Here is a 10,890-nt window from a genome sequence, read left to right as displayed (position 1 = left end):
AATTGCGCGCCAATTTTGTGGCTTAGCCGGAGACTGAGTTTGGCCCCGGATGAGTTGTCGTGAGTCTTGGCCAAGTGACATGCGCAGACATGCACGGTTTCGGTTCGGGAAAAACCCGAGGCGAACCTGCGAGCTTCGTGCGTTGTCGTGGGTCGTTTTTGCCAGTCGAAAGAACTGGGGGGTGGAGGTGGGGTCCCAGTGCTCGGTCCTCGATGCGTGCGGATTCATTCGCCTGGCCAAAATATCGGCGAGTGCAGTTAACGTCGGTATCTGCAGCGCTTCGCATCGTCGGCGGCGCCAGTTGTCGAGCAGCGGTCCAACGGTGCGTATGCGTATTTCGTGCGGTCCACGGTGCGTATGCGTGTTATTTGACCCACAGAAGGCAAACCGTAGTGCGGCAGTGTTTTTCCTCGTATCTCGTATCTCGTACCGTCGTGTTCGTTCTTGTCGTAGTCTCGCAGTCGTACGTACGTCTTCCTCTTGTTTGTTGTGAGTCGTCTTCTTCGCGCGTTTCTTCATTTGGCCCCCGGTTTTTGTTACCAATCCGCTGTGCTACTTCCTGTTCCTCCACTTTTTTTTTACTGTTTTTCTTGTTTGTTTTGGCTTCGATTTGTGTACTACAACTACTACTGCTGAGTGAAATCAACAAATAACCCAGGCAAAAGACCATAGCCCAGTGCAGAGAGTGTGTGAAAGAGAGTGTGTGCTATGTTGGCTTTCGGTTACCCCATTGATGAATGGCAAACAAATTGAATGGCAATGGCCGGTGAATATTAAAAGGGCCAAACACAATACAAATAATCAAAAGAAGAAAAAACCCGCTTCAAGCCAAAATCAAATCACACGTGTCATATCCCATTTCGGTTTCGGAAAGGTAAGTTTCTTTATAATAATTGGTTTAATATTCCCTTCGATCTCCGGTTTCCGCGACCCAAACACTAGGATCATTTTCGGGGAAAAACCTTGGGGGGTTTTCGATTATTTAAACTGTAATGCGAGAAGGAAACATCAAACATTAAGCGCCTGGGGCAAAAGGGATAAAGTAAGGAGAGTTCTTAAGTCTGCTGATAGATGATACAACTAAATATGTGTGTGTGTAAGTTTGTCTGTGTGATTTGTTGGGCTAATGGCAATTCAATGGCTCTTACATTTTCATTAAAATCGTCGAGTTCATTGGGGTTTTGTGTGTGGCCAGTTAATGGAAAAAAGCCATTCTCAATTTTTTAGTCAAAATCCAGAGTGGTAGTCATTGAGTTATCGACTCTTGGTTATTGGGTAATTAACAATAGATGTAGTAAATAAGTAGTACATTTTATTGTTGCGAGTTTATAAGAGCCATGTTTTTTATTCGATTGATTTCTTTCGATTGTCAACAAAATCTAAATGTTGTCTATCGATAGTTTATCATAAACCACTTAATAAAGTTGTTGGTCTAAATTTATGGACATTTTTGTATCACTTAAGACAATACCGAGATAGTTATTTGGAACTTTTAAACTTTTGGTCATTTAATTAAATTATTTGAATTTTTTGATTATTTTGTTGGTGGTTGGTAAGTGCCAAATCATTATGGAAAATATTTAAGTTTAAGCAAAGTGGTAAGTAAATGTAACAAATTAGAAAAAAGCTAAACAATCAATAAGACTAAGAATAACAAATTAATTACAAATTTAAGTTTTATTTAATAAAACAAATTTTAAGTAGTACTGAATAACTAAAATTATATAATTAATGAGCTAATAAACCTATTTGGTATCTGATCAAGTGTGTTTGGAGATTATAATCGGATTTGTTATCGGATTACTTTAATGTCCGTGGTTCCTAAGCCTCATATACCATGCAACAATGGTTGAACTCTCTGTCTGAATATCAATGTCATGCGGTGCATCTGCATATTTTTGAATACAAGCGGATCTCCACCTTTTACGTTTATATTTTTACCCCCCGGGGAGGCATTAACCGGGATCAACCGAGCCGGACAATTTCAATGTACCGGGTAAACGAATCGAATCGAAACGAAAATTTGTTTGCCAAACGCTTTCACCCAGGGGTCTAATTCGATTTGGTCAACTGCAGCTAATAAGGTCAGAACGTGTGTGTGCCAGTTTTGGCCGGCAATATTTTGCATTTTACACGACACCAGATTTATGGGCCGCAGCTCCCCATCGTCATCGTCATCATTATGATTATTATCATCGTTGGATGGCGGATCGAATGCCGTTAATAATGGAACCTGGCCTGGGGCAAATGCATTTCATAATAATTAAATTAAAATCTGTTTATTTATGCACTTAAGCCGCAGCGGCAGCAGCACAAAAATAGCAATAATAATAATAAACACTAGTAGTAATAATAATAATAAGGCTTACATCCATTCTGGGCGGTCATTCGAATGCGAAATATCTAGATTAAATATTATTTATAATTAAAGCAAACAAATGCCCAACTCACCCACTCACCCAAAAAGTCTACCGAATTTGCAGTAATTAAAACAAAACAAAACAAAGCGGAGCAAAAATATGTGCACAAACATGCCTTGGCATTTTGTATATTTAAATCAATATTGCGGCCAAAAACAGAAATGGCATGCGAAATGGCAACACTTTCGCAAGAAGAAGGAAAACTAATTTGAAATTGAAATAAGTCCTGATCTCTCGTTTTGTGTGGAACTGCAACAGCTGCAGCTGCAGCTTCTGATTGAGATTCAAATTTCATATTTACCTCGCCTTCTCCGCATAATCCCTCAATTAGCCCGGGAAATAAAGAGATTGCCAGCTGAGTGGGAGAGTTTCCTCGGGCAGCGATGGCAAAATGAAAATTAAATATTTATGGCAACTATCGAACTAAGGAGGAAACATTCTTAATGTATTGACAGTGGCTGCAGTTTCTGAAGGGGATCGGGCTTCCCTTTTGACAACAAACGCTGGGAAAACCCATGCCCGCAAAGAAAAAACGCACGAAAAATTAAATAATAATTGCAGCAAATGGCAAACAATGCAGCTGAGTGATTTTTTCAAGTGGCTGATTTTTCAGGTTGCTGCAAAGTTCATTTCATTTATTTATTATAAGCGGCATTAGTTTCTTTTTTCCGACTGTTAGTTCCATTTCGATTTTCTTAAACATTTTCCTTTAATTTGTTTTGTAACTCTCATAATATTTTATTTCTTTGTCTTTTGGTTTTTAATATTTTTATCTTCTTGTTATCTAATACAAGTAATTTATTTGTAAACCTTTTAATTTGCTATTACAATAAACCGTTTTTGGCCATTGTGCTATTAAAAATTAAAGATGCCATTTTTGCAGCAATTTAAGTAACATTTGCATCTCGCTGTTATTGCAGCTTGTTTTTTCTGCATTTGCATTTAATCTAAAAAAGCATTTCAGGCAATGTATTTATATTTCATTTTTATACCCTTGCAGAGGCTACATTGATTTCAGTCAGAAACTTGCAAGAATATTGTAAAAAATTATAGAATCATTGTTTTTTTGACATTTATCATCCTTTCTGGAGAATATCATTCTTTTATCTTTTTAGAATTTCGAATTAAATTTTAGCGAATAAAAAACCTGGAAGCATATTTAAGCTTCAGCTTGCTGAAGTTATTAACCGTTCTTTTTCTTTGTGATTTTTCTCCGTAAATTGCCAAAAAGTGTTCCAAAATCGAAGAAGATTAAGATGTTTAGAAGATTAATTGATCCAAAAGATTTGGAAAACAATTTTCTCATATATTTTTTGCGAAAAATTACAAATATTTAAGGTTTGAATGCCAATCGATTGGGAATTTAATTAAGAGTTCGACCAGGTATTCCATTTCATAATCGGACTATTATTTGCTTTGTAACGTCCAAAATACTGATTTATTTAGTCAAAAATTGTAATTGCGGATTTTTGGTAAAGATACGATTTTTCTTAGTCTTAACTTGATCAAAAATGAACTTAATTCAATTCGAAGACGCTCCCTATCTGAAAACCACTCTAAAAAAACCCGAAGTCGATCTGCAAGTGTATATAAACTTCGGCTAACCGAAGCTAGCTTCCTTTCTTGTTTTGCTTTTTGATTGCAACATTTTAAATTTATTTTATATTGCTTTTCATGCTACTTGTGTTTGGCTTATTGTTTTCGAACAAATTGCTTATAAAATCGCTTTGAATGCGTTGTGTTGTCCACCAATTGCTGATTGTGTTGCTGATTTAATTTCCAGAATGAGAATTACTAATAAACATGTCCCAGTTCTACTTTGAGCGCCCGATGTTGCCTCGCAAGTTGATTTTGTTGCTTATTGCAATCTCGCTGCAGGTATTTCGAACAATTTCGCTTCTAGTTTTATGGCCATTTCTGCATTTGGATTCCGTTGCTTTGCCATTTATTGCGCAAGAAAAACTCAACCTTCTTTTTTGTTTGTGGACAAAGTTTTTGCTGACATGCTGCTGGAATTGCTGTCATTTCAATTTTGCCATGGTTCTTAATGGTAAAGTTGCTCTGATGCCTCTAATGTTTTTATAGCACTTTTATTTGTGGCTTGTATTGAACCCGGAAGTGGTGGTCCTTTCTAATGTTTTCGTAATCGACTTTAGTTGGTATTTCTTAATTTAAATATGTCTACGCAGGAAGAGCAAACATCTTAATTGCGGTCACACGCCTATCTTGCATTGGGCACACTTTGATTCTTCTTTGTGTCACTGTCAGCACTGCAGGTTTCGAGTTTTGAGCACCCTGATTTATATATTATTTTTGAATCATTTTTTTATAGCTTCCCTTTCACTTTAGGTGCTACTTTTAAGCCAGTTTTGCCTTTGGAGCCCCCTACATTGGGCAATTCTGGGACGGGATACACATTCCATCCTGGAGGTGCTGAACGAAATGGAATCCCGGCCTTGGAATGCCCGGCATTAGCATGAGGATTTCTTTAATGGAAATGCTTGTACAGATGATCCGGTCGGGTTTTGTTCTACAAGCAAACTGCATTTGCAGATTGCATTCTCGGTATTGCTGTAAACATTTCACTTTTTACTCTCGGACCATTTTTTTCTTTGGCTGCCATTTTCTGTGTGTAATGGGAATTAAGCCATCGGCCGCAATCAACCTTGTTATCGTGCTCAAATTGCAAAATTTACATTCGGGCTCCAAGGGTAAATAAGATTAGGCATGAGCCGAACCACCCTGCTGATTCATGGCCATGGAATGCAAATGGATATATGTGCATGCACATATGTATGTGCTACCTATATGTGCAGAGGGACTTTCAGAGGATGTGGGCGAATCTAATTGATGGTTTCGAGATGCTAGTTATCCTTTCGGTTCATTGGTTAATGGCAGATAAAATCCAAATGCGAAATTTCTGCCAAATTACGGTGCGATGTGCCACATTGTGAGTGGTGATTCGACCCTTGCAGCTAAGTGAATGATAATTGTTAATTGTTTTCAATCAAAAGCTTAAATGGATATCGAATTTCAAAGATAAAACGAGAGGTAATTTATTATATTTTCATTTTAAAGCCGCTTTGACAGTGACACCTCAAAATTTTTGTAGAATTTCGTGTTTACTGGCAAAACAAAAATATACACCGAAAAAAAAATGATCACAGAACATAATTTCAAAAATATCTTAATAAGGTAAGTATTAAATTCTTACTTTCAATTCAAATAGCTTATTTGGTTTAGAATTAGAGCTAAAGAATAAACACTTCTTAATAATTAGTAAAAATACTAGTTTTTAGTAGGGTTGTTAAAAAATCGATAGTGGACACCATCGATGTTTTTGGATATCGATGGTGGTCACTATCGATACTATCGATAGTATCAACAATTAAAGAAAATAAAAAACAATTTTTTTGGAGCGATAGTATCGATTGTGGCTTCAAACCATCGATGCTTTCTAAATATTATAACCATCGATAGTATCGATAGTGCTATCGTTTTTTTTACCAAGCCTAGTTTTTAGTATTAAATCAATTTAACATTTTGTATTCCAGATCTAGTATATTCTAGTATTTTCGTAAAACTTCAACGCATATTCAAATTAATGAACTATGCCTTTGGCTTACCAATAACTGGAGGTTAAAAAGCACACAAATGACTATAAGGTTCTCAGCTTAACAGTTTAATCTGCGATCATGAGACTCTGCTGGCTTTTTTTCTTTTTTCCCTCTCCACATCCAAATGAGATTCGTGAGGCCGGCGGACACGTTCCTCATTTTACAGTGGACAGGACATTGGGCATTCCTTTCATTTTAATAGTGTCACGTTCAGCGCGAAGCGGAAGACCCGAGGCGCTCGTTTGATAACTCAATTGTGCCTGGGCCGACGCCTCAAATTGAATTTAATATTAATTAACTAATTTCAGTGCTGACTTCACTTTTAATTAACTTGCGACCGCCCAACGCCCACCGTTGCCGCCTCTGTCCAGTTTCTAGTTTATATCCGTCTCATACAATCTTGGAATCATCTCGGAAGCGACTGCGACGCTAATTTCATTTGATTTTGGCCAACATTTGAGGCAACCTGTCCTTCAGCTTTCCCTTTGCCCTTACCCTTTCCGTTTTCCCCCGAGGACTTGCCCGCTTTTTGCTGAGGAGCAGAAAGGACTGTCCCGGCGAATCTCTCAGGTATGGCTGCGTTGACTTCACGTAAATACACGTGCCATCGCCTCGCTGGCCACCAAGGAATATTATCCACTCACACAGGCACACGCGTACACAGGGAGAAACCGGTACACCGAGAAAAAAAACCGTTCCCAACGTTCTTGACTTTAGGATTTCCGTGCTCAATAGTGAGAAGTGTGCGCTTGATTTCAAGAACACTTGTTGTCAAAAAAGAGAGAAGAAAAAATACTGAAATAAAAAAGATGCGATCTTGCTTTTTTCGTTCTCCAGTTTTTCATTGCATTTAAAAATAGTAAAAAGTTTTCACAGAACTTAATAATGGAAAAAACATTTGCTATACAAATCCACATCGGTTTGAAATTATTTATGAAGCTGCTCAAATTATGCAGTGAAATCGGACATACAAATAAATGCATATTTAAAATTGTGTTTCGTTGACTTAAGTACTTTATAATTTGTTAAAATCCGAATTGCATAGTATGATATTCTGTTTTTTTTTCTATTTATTTATAAACGATCATATTTCTCCCGGTGTACACACGGCAAACGATCACACAGATATGTACATCGATGTGCAACGTGTTTTTCCGGCTTAATACCTTTCTCAACTGAATGCGAATGGAAATAACGGTAAATGTACATATACCAGAAAAATTTCACAAAGCGGAGAAAGCGGAGAAAAAAGAAAGGCATCGCTGTTTCACAGAGGAGAGTGTGAGTGTGTTGCAGTCGAGCACGCGCCGCTTTTACGTTACGGTCGTGACGGCCAAAAAAAAAGGAGAAGAAAAAAAACAAGACACAGACAGTTGCCGGAGTTTTCAGAAGCAGTTTAGGGGTATCGAGGCAGTTACACCCCGCTAACATTTGGCCAACAAAACAAAACATGAGCAAAAAATCTCCGAAAATTTCCTTTGTCATGTGCAGCATTTTGCGGAAGCGCGGGAAATCTGGGAGCCCGGAGAGCTGTAACCCAAGCCCCAGCCAGCGATATCGACAGGCACTGGCTCTCAAAAAGATTTCCCAAAGCATTCAATGAGTGACGGACTGACTAAGTGTGCCAAGCACAACTGTACTGTACAAGCTAATTTATCGATAGTCTGGGATATCGATTTAAGTGATTGAGTCTACCTGATTGCTTGCACAATCGAAGGCGGCTGTACCTAGAAATGGAAAAATGAATTAGCCAAGCATTACAAAACGTATATTAATTTCTAACTATTTTAAATATAATTTAAATTGGCTTCAAACATTAAAACATACCTTTTTATAAGTTGCAAAAGCCATGTTAAATGTATCCACATTTCTTTCATGTATTTCAAATGACTCCACTGAATTAATTCTTGTTTTGGAAAGCAAGCAAATGACACCTGCTTGCAAATGTATATATATATATTTAAATATGCCTACATAGATACAGAGATCAATGCTTTCGGATCTAAAATGAAGAGCTGCAGTTAGTTCTAATTAAACGTACCCACCTTAATTGACAGGCTGTAATTGAAAGCCAAAGCAAATATTTCTCGAAAGCCCAAATAAACAGCAATAGCCAGCATTTTGGGCTGTCTCGTCTCTCAAACTCAAGGCTATGGTATTTATAACCATATAAATTGGCTGCAAATTAGCGTTAATTGTCTGTAATCGCTTCCATTGTCTATGCAAACAGGGAATGTTTTCTCTTTAAGATTCGAAATGTGAAATGTTCGGGGCATGGGAATTCAGCATATCCAATAAGGAATAATAATTCCTGGCGTATTTACATTAAAATCGGTTTCATGAGCTTTGGGCTGCACTTTAATTATTCAAGTTTCGAAGAGTACCCAAACCTAAGGCTACAGAACACTTATAGCTGACATTTGAATGAAAATTTAAATGTAGGTTATATTTCTTTGAAAGTTGTATATTGGTTTTGCTCTTTTAAGAAGGGCTTTATGTTTCAATTCTGCTATTGTTTAAGTTTTTTTTTTAAATTTATAATATAATTATTTTTGTAATGTTTTAGAAATTCATTATTAATGTTAGCTATTATCAAAATGATCAGCAAATGATGCGGCTTTTCGAAGCTATCATCCTTTCTATTTCTTGTTCTTGTTTCTCACTTCTTTTCGCTTTGTAAAGGAATTTTTGTTTTTTTTCTTCAGTGGCTTTTCAGTGTGTCAGTGTGCTAGACTGCAAACGCAGATAAATATGTAGAAATCTATATAAATGTATACCATGTATACCTATGATCCCAGTCCTTTTTACCGTTGTATTGATATTGGCAAAGGGGCTTTCGATTTATGCTTTATTTGCCTGACATTTTGAAAGGTATTTCGGGGTATTTTGATCGATTCAACAAATTTATAATACAAATGTGATTTCAAAAATTTTAGAGTATTCTTCAAGTGAAATAATACATTTTATTAAGAAATTTGTTAGTAACGAATTCCAAAGAAGAAATTATTTTACCTAACAAAAAAAGATACTATTTTTAAAATAAACTTAAAAAATACAAATATTAATGAAGGGCTTCAGATAATAATTTTTAAATATTAAATAAGCAGATGTGGATTTTAATAATATTTGTTTTTGTGCCCAAAATTCAATTGCAATATAATACCACACCCTTTACAAAATAAACATTATAATTTTATTGCTTCAAGATGATAATTTCCACCTGAACTTGGACCTTTTGAAAAGCGTAGCATATATTTCGGTGCCAAATAGATCATCAATCAGTCGTTTTTCCTGAGGCGAAATGCGTTCTCACTTGCCGTTGTTTTTGTTGTTGTTGTTATTGCGATTTCAGGGGAAATCGCGTGCCAGAAAACGCTAAAAATGTTTGCCGCTGTTTTTGTTGCTTATTTCCGTTTGCGTTTATGTTTAACTTAAATTCCCTTTAACCGGCCTCAACATCCGCTGCCCCATTGCCCCTTTTGCCATTTCATTTCATTTCATATCCACCTGTCCCCCCTCCCCCTTCCGCCGCCCATTGCGAATCCAACTTTTACGCAATGAGAATTTTTACGCTGTTGCTTTGGGCCTTTTCATTTTATTGTTTTTTGTTTATTGTGGGCCTCAGTTTTTCGCTTTTTTTTGGCAGGCAGTTTGCTGTTGATTATTTGTGTATTTGCACTATCACGTAACGCGGCAAATGAAGTCGTAAAACGTTGGCCACACTCTTTTTGCGCTTTATCCGTTCCATAATCCCTGCCGGAATTTCCATCCGTCCATTTTCGATTTTCCGTCCAGCATCAGCGGATGTCGAGTTCAATGGTTTACGATTTGGACCGGAAAAGAAATGGAAATCAATTCGGGGGAGTTATAATTACACACTAGAGGTAGATTCAAAAAATCAAACAGTGTCACCATAGTATTTAAAAAATAATACAACCACTGAAAGCATTATTCTAGATTATTATTTTAATTTTTTGAAAGAAAAATATTTTTTAGAATTATAATTCTTGAAAATTTCCATTTCTAACTTACTCTCTCTAAACATACAAGAAAACAAAACAATGTTACCATAAAAATAAAAAGAAATTTTGTTTTTAAATTATTACTTTAATTATCTGGAAGGAAACAATGTTTTCTTAAATTAGAATTTAATTAAAATTGCATTTTAGAATTAGTTTTTACTTACTAAGCTTGTCTTATCCGTTTAACATTTCCTTCAGAAATACAAGAACTGCAGAAAACTTAATTCTGTGGTGGAAATTTCGCAGTCGTCAACTCGGTGGTTTTGCCCATTAGTCAGCCTTGCATAAATCAAACAAACAAAAGCCAGAAGCGAGAAAATAAAGTAAGGTGGTAAGCTAGAAAATGCCAAACAAAACGCAAAAGTTACAAATGAGTGGGCGAAAACTTGGACGGAAGAAAATTCATTAAAAAATCATATCAATTATTTGGTGACCTGTCAGAGAATTTTCAGGCGCCTAGTGTGCACTTTAAGGATCAACTTGGGGAATTAATTGAAAGATATTTTCCGAGGAGTCCTGGGGCAGTAAAAATATTGATGCGAATGCATAAAGGAGATTATATCCTGTTGATTCAATGGGTGCGGGCGTGTGTGTGTGTGTGTGTGTGTGTGGGTGGGTGGGTGATATTGATCCTGAGCCTTTAAAGCGCCTTAAGTCAGCACAAAGCAGCTCTGCTTAGGCCTTTGTAAGTCAGCTTAGCCGCAATATGTGTGCACTGCGTGGATACTTGACCCAAAACACACACATTCTCAATCACCCAGACGCCCAAATCTGACCAAAGTCCAGCCTCAAAGCCAAACGAAATGACCTGAAAACCCAGGCCCAAGCCCA

The 10,890-nt window shown here is 36.8% G+C and overlaps 1 long non-coding RNA gene across 1 annotated transcript in view; it reads left to right on the top strand.

Moving 5' to 3' along the window:
• The first annotated feature begins 284 nt into the window (after positions 1-284).
• The window catches only part of LOC123003497 (uncharacterized), a 68,585-nt gene continuing 57,979 nt past the window's right edge, over positions 285-10,890 (top strand). The window contains exon 1 of the long non-coding RNA XR_006412615.2: positions 285-874. This is a non-coding gene — a long non-coding RNA (uncharacterized lncRNA). The remainder of the gene's footprint in view (positions 875-10,890) is intronic.

This window comes from Drosophila takahashii, chromosome X, assembly GCF_030179915.1.
Source record: "Drosophila takahashii strain IR98-3 E-12201 chromosome X, DtakHiC1v2, whole genome shotgun sequence".
Lineage (NCBI taxonomy): Eukaryota > Metazoa > Arthropoda > Insecta > Diptera > Drosophilidae > Drosophila > Drosophila takahashii.
Note: the sequence above shows the minus strand (reverse complement) of the source record. Positions and strands in the feature narration are given on the sequence as shown.